Raw genomic sequence first — 10,838 nt, 5'->3', positions numbered from 1 at the left:
ATAAGGACCGGAGCTCCATACCTCCAGGAGGACCGGAGCTCCATACCTCCAGGAGGACCGGAGCTCCATACCTCCAGGATTCCCTGGTTGTCAAAAATATTCTAAGTCGAAAAATATTCTAAGTCCGAAAAGTGTGAAAAAATGACTATGTCCGACAGGACTCTGTCATTTTTTTGGAAAAAGTGTGAAAAAATGACTATGTCCGACAGGACTCTGTCATTTTTTTGGAAAAAGTGTGAAAAAATGACTATGTCCGACAGGACTCTGTCATTTTTTTGGAAAAAGTGTGAAAAAATGACTATGTCCGACAGGACTCTGTCATTTTTTTGGAAAAAGTGTGAAAAAATGACTATGTCCGACAGGACTCTGTCATTTTTTTGGAAAAAAGTCGAAAAAATGACTAAGTCGCGAAGGACATAGTCATTTTTTCGATTTTTCAGGTCTACCAGGGCAGTTCATTTGGGTCTACCAATACCTATGGGATATGAGCTAGCCTACTCCCGCACTTGCCGGAGGTCTGGAGAAAGCCTTCGGCAAGTATATAGGGAGGGGAAAATATTGGAATCTGAAAATTTTCTAAGTCCAAATGTTGGACTTTGAATTTTTTTGGAGGGCTGGAGCTCCATAGATCCAGGGGGGGCCGGAGCTCCGGACAACCAGTAGAACCGGAGGGCCGGAGCTCCGGAGCTCCGGAGCTCCGGAGCTCCGGAGCTCCAGAGGACCGGAGCTCCGGAGCTCCGGAGCTCCAGAGCTCCAGGGGACCGGAGCTCCGGAGCTCCGGAGCTCCAGGGGGCCGGAGCTCCGGAGCTCCAGAGCTCCAGGGGACCGGAGCTCCGGAGCTCCGGAGCTCCAGAGCTCCGGAGCTCCGGAGCTCCAGAGCTCCAGGGGACCGGAGCTCCGGAGCTCCAGGGGACCGGAGCTCCGGAGCTCCGGAGCTCCAGAGCTCCGGAGCTCCGGAGCTCCAGAGAACCGGAGCTCCGGAGCTCCAGGGGACCGGAGCTCCGGAGCTCCGGAGCTCCGGAGCTCCAGAGCTCCGGAGCTCCGGAGCTCCAGAGGACCGGAGCTCCGGAGCTCCAGGGGACCGGAGCTCCGGAGTTCCGGAGCTCCAGAGGACCGGAGCTCCAGGGGACCGGAGCTCCGGAGCTCCGGAGCTCCAGAGGACCGGAGCTCCGGAGCTCCAGAGCTCCAGAGCTCCAGAGCTCCGGAGCTCCGGAGCGCCAGGGCTCCAGAGCTCCGGAGCTCCGGAGCTCCAGAGCTCCGGAGCTCCGGAGCTCCGGAGCTCCAGGGGACCGGAGCTCCGGGGCTCCGGAGCTCCAGAGGACCGGAGCTCCGGAGCTCCAGGGGACCGGAGCTCCGGAGTTCCGGAGCTCCAGAGGACCGGAGCTCCGGAGCTCCAGGGGACCGGAGCTCCGGAGCTCCGGAGCTCCAGGGGACCGGAGCTCCAGGGCTCCAGAGCTCCAGAGCTCCGGAGCTCCGGAGCCCCAGAGAACCGGAGCTCCAGAGGACCGGAGCTCCAGGGGACCGGAGCTCCAGGGGACCGGAGCTCCGGAGCTCCGGAGCTCCAGAGCTCCAGAGCTCCGGAGCTCCGGACAACCAGTAGAACCGGAGCTCCGGAGCTCCGGAGCTCCAGAGGACCGGAGCTCCGGAGCTCCAGAGAACCGGAGCTCCGGAGCTCCAGAGAACCGGAGCTCCGGAGCTCCAGAGAACCGGAGCTCCGGAGCTCCAGGGGACCGGAGCTCCGGAGCTCCAGAGCCCCGGAGCTCCAGAGGACCGGAGCTCCGGAGCTCCAGAGAACCGGAGCTCCGGAGCTCCAGAGGACCGGAGCTCCGGAGCTCCGGAGCTTTCCTGGTTCTCAAAAATTTTCTAAGTCCAAAAAATTTTCTAAGTCCAACTTTTGGACTTAGAAAATTTTTTGGACTTAGAAAATTTTTCAACTTTTTCGACAAAAAGCTCCATAACTCGAAAAATATATGGAGCTCGGAGCTGCAATTTTAACCATATTCCAGGGAAGCTCCATAGAACCGGTACGTGGAAGGAGAAAAGGATCGAAAGACATGACCCATATAAATCACCCACTCCTGCAATTTCCGGTGGTCTGCAAAAAGCCTTCGGCAAGTATATAGGGAGAGGAAAAATTTGAATGTGAGCTCCAGGCGTCGGGCCGAGCCTGTCCTCTGCCGGTATGGGATCCAAAAGGTTCACATTCGGGCATCCTTCTCACGAAGTGCCCCGGTCCTAGGTGGTTCGGTTGAATTTATATGAATTTTTCAAAGTGAAAAACTTTGAAAAAAAAATGGGCGAAAAAATGGCTATGTCTTTCAGCGGGGGCTGAGAGAAAAAGTGTCCGAAGGAGCGCTGCCTTCGGATACAAACGGGCAAATGTCCCGGTGAAAATCCTGGTTCTCAAAAAATTTCTAAGTCCGAAAATTTTTCTAAGTCCAAAAATTTTTCTAAGTCCAACTTTTGGACTTAGAAAATTTTCGGAGCTCCGGAGCTCCGGAGCTCCAGAGCTCCAGAGGGCCGGAGCTCCGGAGCTCCGGAGCTCCGGAGCTCCAGAGAACCGGAGCTCCGGAGCTCCGGAGCGCCAGAGGACCGGAGCTCCGGAGCTCCGGAGCTCCAGAGCTCCAGAGAACCGGAGCTCCGGAGCTCCAGAGGACCGGAGCTCCGGAGCTCCAGAGGACCGGAGCTCCAGAGGACCGGAGCTCCGGAGCCCCAGAGCTCCAGAGCTCCAGAGCCCCAGAGCTCCGGAGCTCCGGAGCTCCAGAGGACCGGAGCTCCGGAGCTCCAGAGCTCCAGAGAACCGGAGCTCCGGAGCCCCAGAGCTCCGGAGCCCCAGAGCTCCGGAGCTCCGGAGCTCCAGAGGACCGGAGCTCCGGAGCTCCGGAGCTTTCCTGGTTCTCAAAAATTTTTCTAAGTCCAACTTTTGGACTTAGAAAATTTTCGGAGCTCCGGAGCTCCGGAGCTCCAGAGGACCGGAGCTCCGGAGCTCCGGAGCTCCAGAGGACCGGAGCTCCAGAGCTCCGGAGAACCGGAGCTCCGGAGCTCCGGAGCTCCAGAGGACCGGAGCTCCGGAGCCCCGGAGCTTTCCTGGTTCTCAAAAATTTTTCTAAGTCCAAAAATTTTTCTAAGTCCAACTTTTGGACTTAGAAAATTTTCGGAGCTCCGGAGCTCCGGAGCTCCAGAGCTCCAGAGGGCCGGAGCTCCGGAGCTCCAGAGGACCGGAGCTCCAGAGGACCGGAGCTCCGGAGCTCCAGAGGACCGGAGCTCCGGAGCTCCAGAGGACCGGAGCTCCGGAGCTCCGGAGCTCCAGAGCTCCAGAGGACCGGAGCTCCGGAGCTCCGGAGCTCCAGAGGACCGGAGCTCCAGAGCTCCAGAGGACCGGAGCTCCGGAGCTCCGGAGCTCCAGAGCTCCAGAGGACCGGAGCTCCGGAGCTCCGGAGCTCCAGAGGACCGGAGCTCCAGAGCTCCAGGGGACCGGAGCTCCGGAGCTCCCGAGCTCCGGAGCTCCGGAGCTCCAGGGGACCGGAGCTCCAGAGCTCCAGGGGACCGGAGCTCCGGAGCTCCAGAGCTCCGGAGCTCCGGAGCTCCGGAGCTTTCCTGGTTCTCAAAATTTTTTCTAAGTCCAAAAATTTTTCTAAGTCCAACTTTTGGACTTAGAAAATTTTCGGAGCTCCAGAGGACCGGAGCTCCAGAGGACCGGAGCTCCGGAGCTCCGGAGCTCCGGACAACCAGTAGAACCGGAGCTCCGGAGCTCCGGAGCTCCAGAGGACCGGAGCTCCGGAGCTCCGGAGCTCCAGAGAACCGGAGCCCCGGAGCTCCGGAGCTCCGGGGCTCCGGAGCTCCAGAGGACCGGAGCTCCGGAGCTCCGGAGCTCCAGAGAACCGGAGCCCCGGAGCCCCGGAGCCCCGGAGCTCCAGAGGACCGGAGCTCCGGAGCTCCAGAGAACCGGAGCTCCGGAGCTCCGGAGCTCCAGAGCCCCGGAGCCCCGGAGCTCCAGAGCCCCGGAGCCCCGGAGCTCCAGAGCCCCGGAGCCCCGGAGCCCCGGAGCTTTCCTGGTTCTCAAAAATTTTCTAAGTCCAACTTTTGGACTTAGAAAATTTTCGGAGCTCCGGAGCTCCAGAGGACCGGAGCTCCGGAGCTCCGGAGCTCCAGAGGACCGGAGCTCCGGAGCTCCAGAGGACCGGAGCTCCGGAGCTCCAGAGGACCGGAGCTCCGGAGCCCCGGAGCCCCGGAGCTCCAGAGGACCGGAGCTCCGGAGCTCCAGAGAACCGGAGCCCCGGAGCCCCGGAGCCCCGGAGCTCCGGAGCTCCGGAGCTCCAGAGGACCGGAGCTCCGGAGCTCCAGAGAACCGGAGCCCCGGAGCCCCGGAGCCCCGGAGCTCCAGAGGACCGGAGCTCCGGAGCTCCGGAGCTCCAGAGCTCCGGAGCTCCAGAGCTCCGGAGCTCCGGAGCTCCAGAGGACCGGAGCTCCGGAGCTCCGGAGCCCCGGAGCCCCGGAGCTTTCCTGGTTCTCAAAAATTTTCTAAGTCCAAAAAATTTTCTAAGTCCAACTTTTGGACTTAGAAAATTTTTTGGACTTAGAAAATTTTTCAACTTTTTCGACAAAAAGCTCCATAACTCGAAAAATATATGGAGCTCGGAGCTGCAATTTTAACCATATTCCAGGGAAGCTCCATAGAACCGGTACATTGAAGGAGAAAAGGATCGAAAGACATGACCCATATAAATCACCCACTCCTGCAATTTCCGGTGGTCTGCAAAAAGCCTTCGGCAAGTATATAGGGAGAGGAAAAATTTGAATGTGAGCTCCAGGCGTCGGGCCGAGCCTGTCCTCTGCCGGTATGGGATCCAAAAGGCTCACATTCGGGCATCCTTCTCACGAAGTGCCCCGGTCCTAGGTGGTTCGGTTGAATTTTAATGAATTTTTCAAAGTGAAAATCTTTGGAAAAAAATGGGCGAAAAAATGGCTATGTCTTTCAGCGGGGGCTGAGAGAAAAAGTGTCCGAAGGAGCGCTGCCTTCGGATACAAACGGGCAAATGTCCCGGTGAAAAGCTCTGGTTCTCAAAAATTTTCTAAGTCCGAAAATTTTTCTAAGTCCAAAAATTTTTCTAAGTCCAACTTTTGGACTTAGAATTTTTTTGGAAGGCCGGAGCTCCAGAGATCCAGTGGGCCGGAGGACCGGAGCTCCGGAGGGCCGGAGGACCGGAGCTCCATAGAACCAGAGATCCAAGAGGACCGGAGCTCCGGAGGGCAATAGCTCCAGAGATCCATGAGGGCCGAAGCTCCGGAGTACCGGAGCTCCAGAGATCCATGAGGGCCGGAGCTCCGGAGTACCGGAGCTCCAGAGATCCAGAGGGCCGGAGCTCCGGAGTACCGGAGCTCCAGAGATCCAGAGGGCCGGAGGACCGGAGCTCCATAGAGCCAGGAGGGCTGGAGCTCCAGAGAACCAGGAAAGCTGGAGCTCCAGAGAACCACGAGGGCCGGAGCTCCAGGGAGCCAGACAATTTCCTGGTTCTCAAAAATTTTCTAAGTCCGAAAATTTTTCTAAGTCCAAAAAAAATTCTAAGTCCAAAAATCTTGGAAAAAACGACTATGTCTTTCAGCGGGGGCTGAGAGAAAAAGTATCCGAAGGAGCGCTGCCTTCGGATACAAACGGGACAATGTCCCGGTGAAAAATCCTGGTTCTTCGAAAAATGTCTGAAAAAATGACTATGTCCAACAGCGGTGTGTCAATGGAAAAGTGTCCGAAGAAGCGAGGTCTTCGGATACAAACGGGCAGATGTCCCGGTGAAAAGCTCTGGTTCTCAAAAATTTTCTAAGTCCGAAAATTTTTCTAAGTCCAAAAAAAATTCTAAGTCCAAAAATCTTGGAAAAAACGACTATGTCTTTCAGCGGGGGCTGAGAGAAAAAGTATCCGAAGGAGCGCTGCCTTCGGATACAAACGGGACAATGTCCCGGTGAAAAATCCTGGTTCTTCGAAAAATGTCTGAAAAAATGACTATGTCCAACAGCGGTGTGTCAATGGAAAAGTGTCCGAAGAAGCGAGGTCTTCGGATACAAACGGGCAGATGTCCCGGTGAAAAGCTCTGGTTCTCAAAAATTTTCTAAGTCCGAAAATTTTTCTAAGTCCAAAAAAAATTCTAAGTCCAAAAATCTTGGAAAAAACGACTATGTCTTTCAGCGGGGGCTGAGAGAAAAAGTATCCGAAGGAGCGCTGCCTTCGGATACAAACGGGCAGATGTCCCGGTGAAAATCCTGGTTCTCAAAAAATGGCAAAAAAATGACTATGTCCAACAGCGGTGTGTCAAAGGAAAAGTGTCCGAAGGAGCGCTGCCTTCGGACACAAACGGGCAGATGTCCCGGTGAAAAGCTCTGGTTCTCAAAAATTTTCTAAGTCCAAAAAATTTTCTAAGTCCAAAAAAAATTCTAAGTCCAAAAATCTTGGAAAAAACGACTATGTCTTTCAGCGGGGGCTGAGAGAAAAAGTATCCGAAGGAGCGCTGCCTTCGGATACAAATGGGACAATGTCCCGGTGAAAATCCTGGTTCTCAAAAATGTCTGAAAAAATGACTATGTCCAACAGCGGTGTGTCAAAGGAAAAGTGTCCGAAGGAGCGCTGCCTTCGGACACAAACGGGCAGATGTCCCGGTGAAAAGCTCTGGTTCTCAAAAATTTTCTAAGTCCAAAAAATTTTCTAAGTCCAAAAAAAATTCTAAGTCCAAAAATCTTGGAAAAAACGACTATGTCTTTCAGCGGGGGCTGAGAGAAAAAGTATCCGAAGGAGCGCTGCCTTCGGATACAAACGGGCAGATGTCCCGGTGAAAATCCTGGTTCTCAAAAATGTCTGAAAAAATGACTATGTCCAACAGCGGTGTGTCACAGGAAAAGTGTCCGAAGGAGCGCTGCCTTCGGACACAAACGGGCAGATGTCCCGGTGAAAAGCTCTGGTTCTCAAAAATTTTCTAAGTCCAAAAAAAATTCTAAGTCCAAAAATCTTGGAAAAATGACTATGTCTTTCAGCGGGGGCTGAGAGGAAAAGTGTCCGACCATGCACTATCTTCGGATAGAAATGGGACAATGTCCCGGTGAAAATCCTGGTTCTCAAAAATGTCTGAAAAAATGACTATGTCCAACAGCGGTGTGTCACAGGAAAAGTGTCCGAAGGAGCGCTGCCTTCGGATACAAACTGGCAAAAGTCCCGGTGAAAAGCCCTGGTTCTCAAAAAATTTCTAAGTCCAAAAAAAATTCTAAGTCCAAAAAAACGGACTCTGTCATTTTTTTGGAAAAAGTGTGAAAAAATGACTATGTCCGACAGGACTCTGTCATTTTTTTGAGAAAAAGTCCGAAAAAATGACTATGTCCAACGGGACTTAGTCGTTTTTTTGAGCTTCTCAAAAATTTTCTAAGTCCAAAAAATTTTCTAAGTCCGAAAAAGTGTGAAAAAATGACTATGTCCGACAGGACTTAGTCGTTTTTTCAGAAAATTTCTGAAAAAACGACTAAGTCCTGTCGGACATAGTCGTTTTTTCGATTTTTTAGGTCTACCAGGGCTTCTCATTTGGGTCTACCAAGGCATCTGATTTGGGTCTACCAATACCCCTAGGATATGATTTGCCTACTCCCGCAATTTCCGGTGGTCTGCAAAAAGCCTTCGGCAAGATTATAGGGAGAGGAAAATTTTGAATGTGAGCTCCAGGCCTAAGACCGACCCCTCTCTCCCCAGTAGGCCGACGGAAGGAGCTCACATTCGGGCACAGTACTTTTGCAATGCCCCTTGTCCCCCTGGTTCTCCCGAATTGAAGCGAATTTTTTCTAAGTGTGGCTGGACTTAGAAAAATTTTCGGGAGTGAAAAGAACCAGAGAGACCGTCCTGAGGGACTGAAACAGGCCGAAAAAGGTGTCACACTCGGCTTGGCAATATGAAAAAGGCCCTTCCAAAATCCTGGAGGTTTGGGCCTGACCTCCAGAGCTCCAGAGCTCCAGAGCTCCAGAGCTCCAGAGATCCAGAGGGCCGGAGGACCGGAGCTCCATAGATCCAGGAGTGTCCGGGAGCTCCAGAGCTCCAGAGATCCACACACGAACGAGACTCAGGGTGTCCATGACTTATGCCTGGTGGTATGGACATCCAAAAATCTTCCACGGAAGTTGGAAGAACCAGGCGAGGGCAGACCGTCGTGAGTGTTCTTGGCAAAGTCCTGGAGCCAGAACATATAAAACTCTTCTACGGAAGAACCAGGCAAAAGATCCAGAGGGCCGGAGGACCGAAGCTCCAGAGCTCCAGAGATCCACACTAGAGAGAATTCGTGGGTGTCCATGACTTATGCCTGGTGGTATGGACATCCAAAAATCTTCCACGGAAGTTGGAAGAACCAGGCGAGGGCAGACCGTCGTGAGTGTTCTTGGCAAAGACCTGGAGCCAGAACATAGAAAACTCTTCTACGGAAGAACCAGGCAAAAGATCCAGAGGGCCGGAGGACCGAAGCTCCAGAGCTCCAGAGATCCACACACGAACGAGATTCAGGGTGTCCATGACTTATGCCTGGTGGTATGGACATCCATAAATCTTCCACGGAAGTTGGAAGAACCAGGCGAGGGCAGACCGTCGTGAGTGTTCTTGGCAAAGACCTGGAGCCAGAACATAGAAAACTCTTCTACGGAAGAACCAGGCAAAAGATCCAGAGGGCCGGAGGACCGCAGCTCCAGAGCTCCAGAGATCCACACCAGAGAGAATTCGTGGGTGTCCATGACATATGCCTGGTGGTATGGACATCCAAAAATCTTCCACGGAAGTTGGAAGAACCAGGCGAGGGCAGACCGTCGTGAGTGTTCTTGGCAAAGACCTGGAGCCAGAACATAGAAAACTCTTCTACGGAAGAACCAGGCAAAAGATCCAGAGGGCCGGAGGACCGAAGCTCCAGAGCTCCAGAGATCCACACTAGAGAGAATTCGTGGATGTCCATGACATATGCCTGGTGGTATGGACATCCAAAAATCTTCCACAAAAGTTGGAAGAACCGGGCCAGTGGCAAAAAGTCGTGAGTGTACGTGCAAAAGTCCTGGAGCATGTACATATAAAACTCTTCTACGGAAGAACCAGGCGCCGGAGACCGTCGTGAGTGTTCTTGGCAAAGACCTGGAGCCAGAACATAGAAAACTCTTCTACGGAAGAACCAGGCAAAAGATCCAGAGGGCCGGAGGACCGAAGCTCCAGAGCTCCAGAGATCCACACTAGAGAGAATTCGTGGGTGTCCATGACATATGCCTGGTGGTATGGACATCCAAAAATCTTCCACGAAAGTTGGAAGAACCGGGCCAGTGGCAAAAAGTCGTGAGTGTACGTGCAAAAGTCCTGGAGCATGTACATATAAAACTCTTCTACGGAAGAACCAGGCGCCGGAGACCGTCGTGAGTGTTCTTGGCAAAGACCTGGAGCCAGAACATAGAAAACTCTTCTACGGAAGAACCAGGCAAAAGATCCAGAGGGCCGGAGGACCGAAGCTCCAGAGCTCCAGAGATCCACACCAGAGAGAATTCGTGGGTGTCCATGACATATGCCTGGTGGTATGGACATCCAAAAATCTTCCACGAAAGTTGGAAGAACCGGGCCAGTGGCAGAAAGTCGTGAGTGTACGTGCAAAAGTCCTGGAGCATGTACATATAAAACTCTTCTACGGAAGAACCAGGCGCCGGAGACCGTCGTGAGTGTTCTTGGCAAAGACCTGGAGCCAGAACATAGAAAACTCTTCTACGGAAGAACCAGGCAAAAGATCCAGAGGGCCGGAGGACCGAAGCTCCAGAGCTCCAGAGATCCACACCAGAGAGAATTCGTGGGTGTCCATGACATATGCCTGGTGGTATGGACATCCAAAAATCTTCCACGAAAGTTGGAAGAACCGGGCCAGTGGCAGAAAGTCGTGAGTGTACGTGCAAAAGTCCTGGAGCATGTACATATAAAACTCTTCTACGGAAGAACCAGGCGCCGGAGACCGTCGTGAGTGTTCTTGGCAAAGACCTGGAGCCAGAACATAGAAAACTCTTCTACGGAAGAACCAGGCAAAAGATCCAGAGGGCCGGAGGACCGAAGCTCCAGAGCTCCAGAGATCCACACCAGAGAGAATTCGTGGGTGTCCATGACATATGCCTGGTGGTATGGACATCCAAAAATCTTCCACGAAAGTTGGAAGAACCGGGCCAGTGGCAGAAAGTCGTGAGTGTACGTGCAAAAGTCCTGGAGCATGTACATATAAAACTCTTCTACGGAAGAACCAGGCGCCGGAGACCGTCGTGAGTGTTCTTGGCAAAGACCTGGAGCCAGAACATAGAAAACTCTTCTACGGAAGAACCAGGCAAAAGATCCAGAGGGCCGGAGGACCGAAGCTCCAGAGCTCCAGAGATCCACACCAGAGAGAATTCGTGGGTGTCCATGACATATGCCTGGTGGTATGGACATCCAAAAATCTTCCACGAAAGTTGGAAGAACCGGGCCAGTGGCAGAAAGTCGTGAGTGTACGTGCAAAAGTCCTGGAGCATGTACATATAAAACTCTTCTACGGAAGAACCAGGCGCCGGAGACCGTCGTGAGTGTTCTTGGCAAAGACCTGGAGCCAGAACATAGAAAACTCTTCTACGGAAGAACCAGGCAAAAGATCCAGAGGGCCGGAGGACCGAAGCTCCAGAGCTCCAGAGATCCACACCAGAGAGAATTCGTGGGTGTCCATGACATATGCCTGGTGGTATGGACATCCAAAAATCTTCCACGAAAGTTGGAAGAACCGGGCCAGTGGCAGAAAGTCGTGAGTGTACGTGCAAAAGTCCTGGAGCATGTACATATAAAACTC

This window comes from Stigmatopora nigra, unplaced genomic scaffold (genome assembly GCF_051989575.1).
Source record: "Stigmatopora nigra isolate UIUO_SnigA unplaced genomic scaffold, RoL_Snig_1.1 HiC_scaffold_41, whole genome shotgun sequence".
Lineage (NCBI taxonomy): Eukaryota > Metazoa > Chordata > Actinopteri > Syngnathiformes > Syngnathidae > Stigmatopora > Stigmatopora nigra.
The sequence above is the reverse complement of the archived record's forward strand: the minus strand, read 5'-3'. Positions refer to the sequence as shown.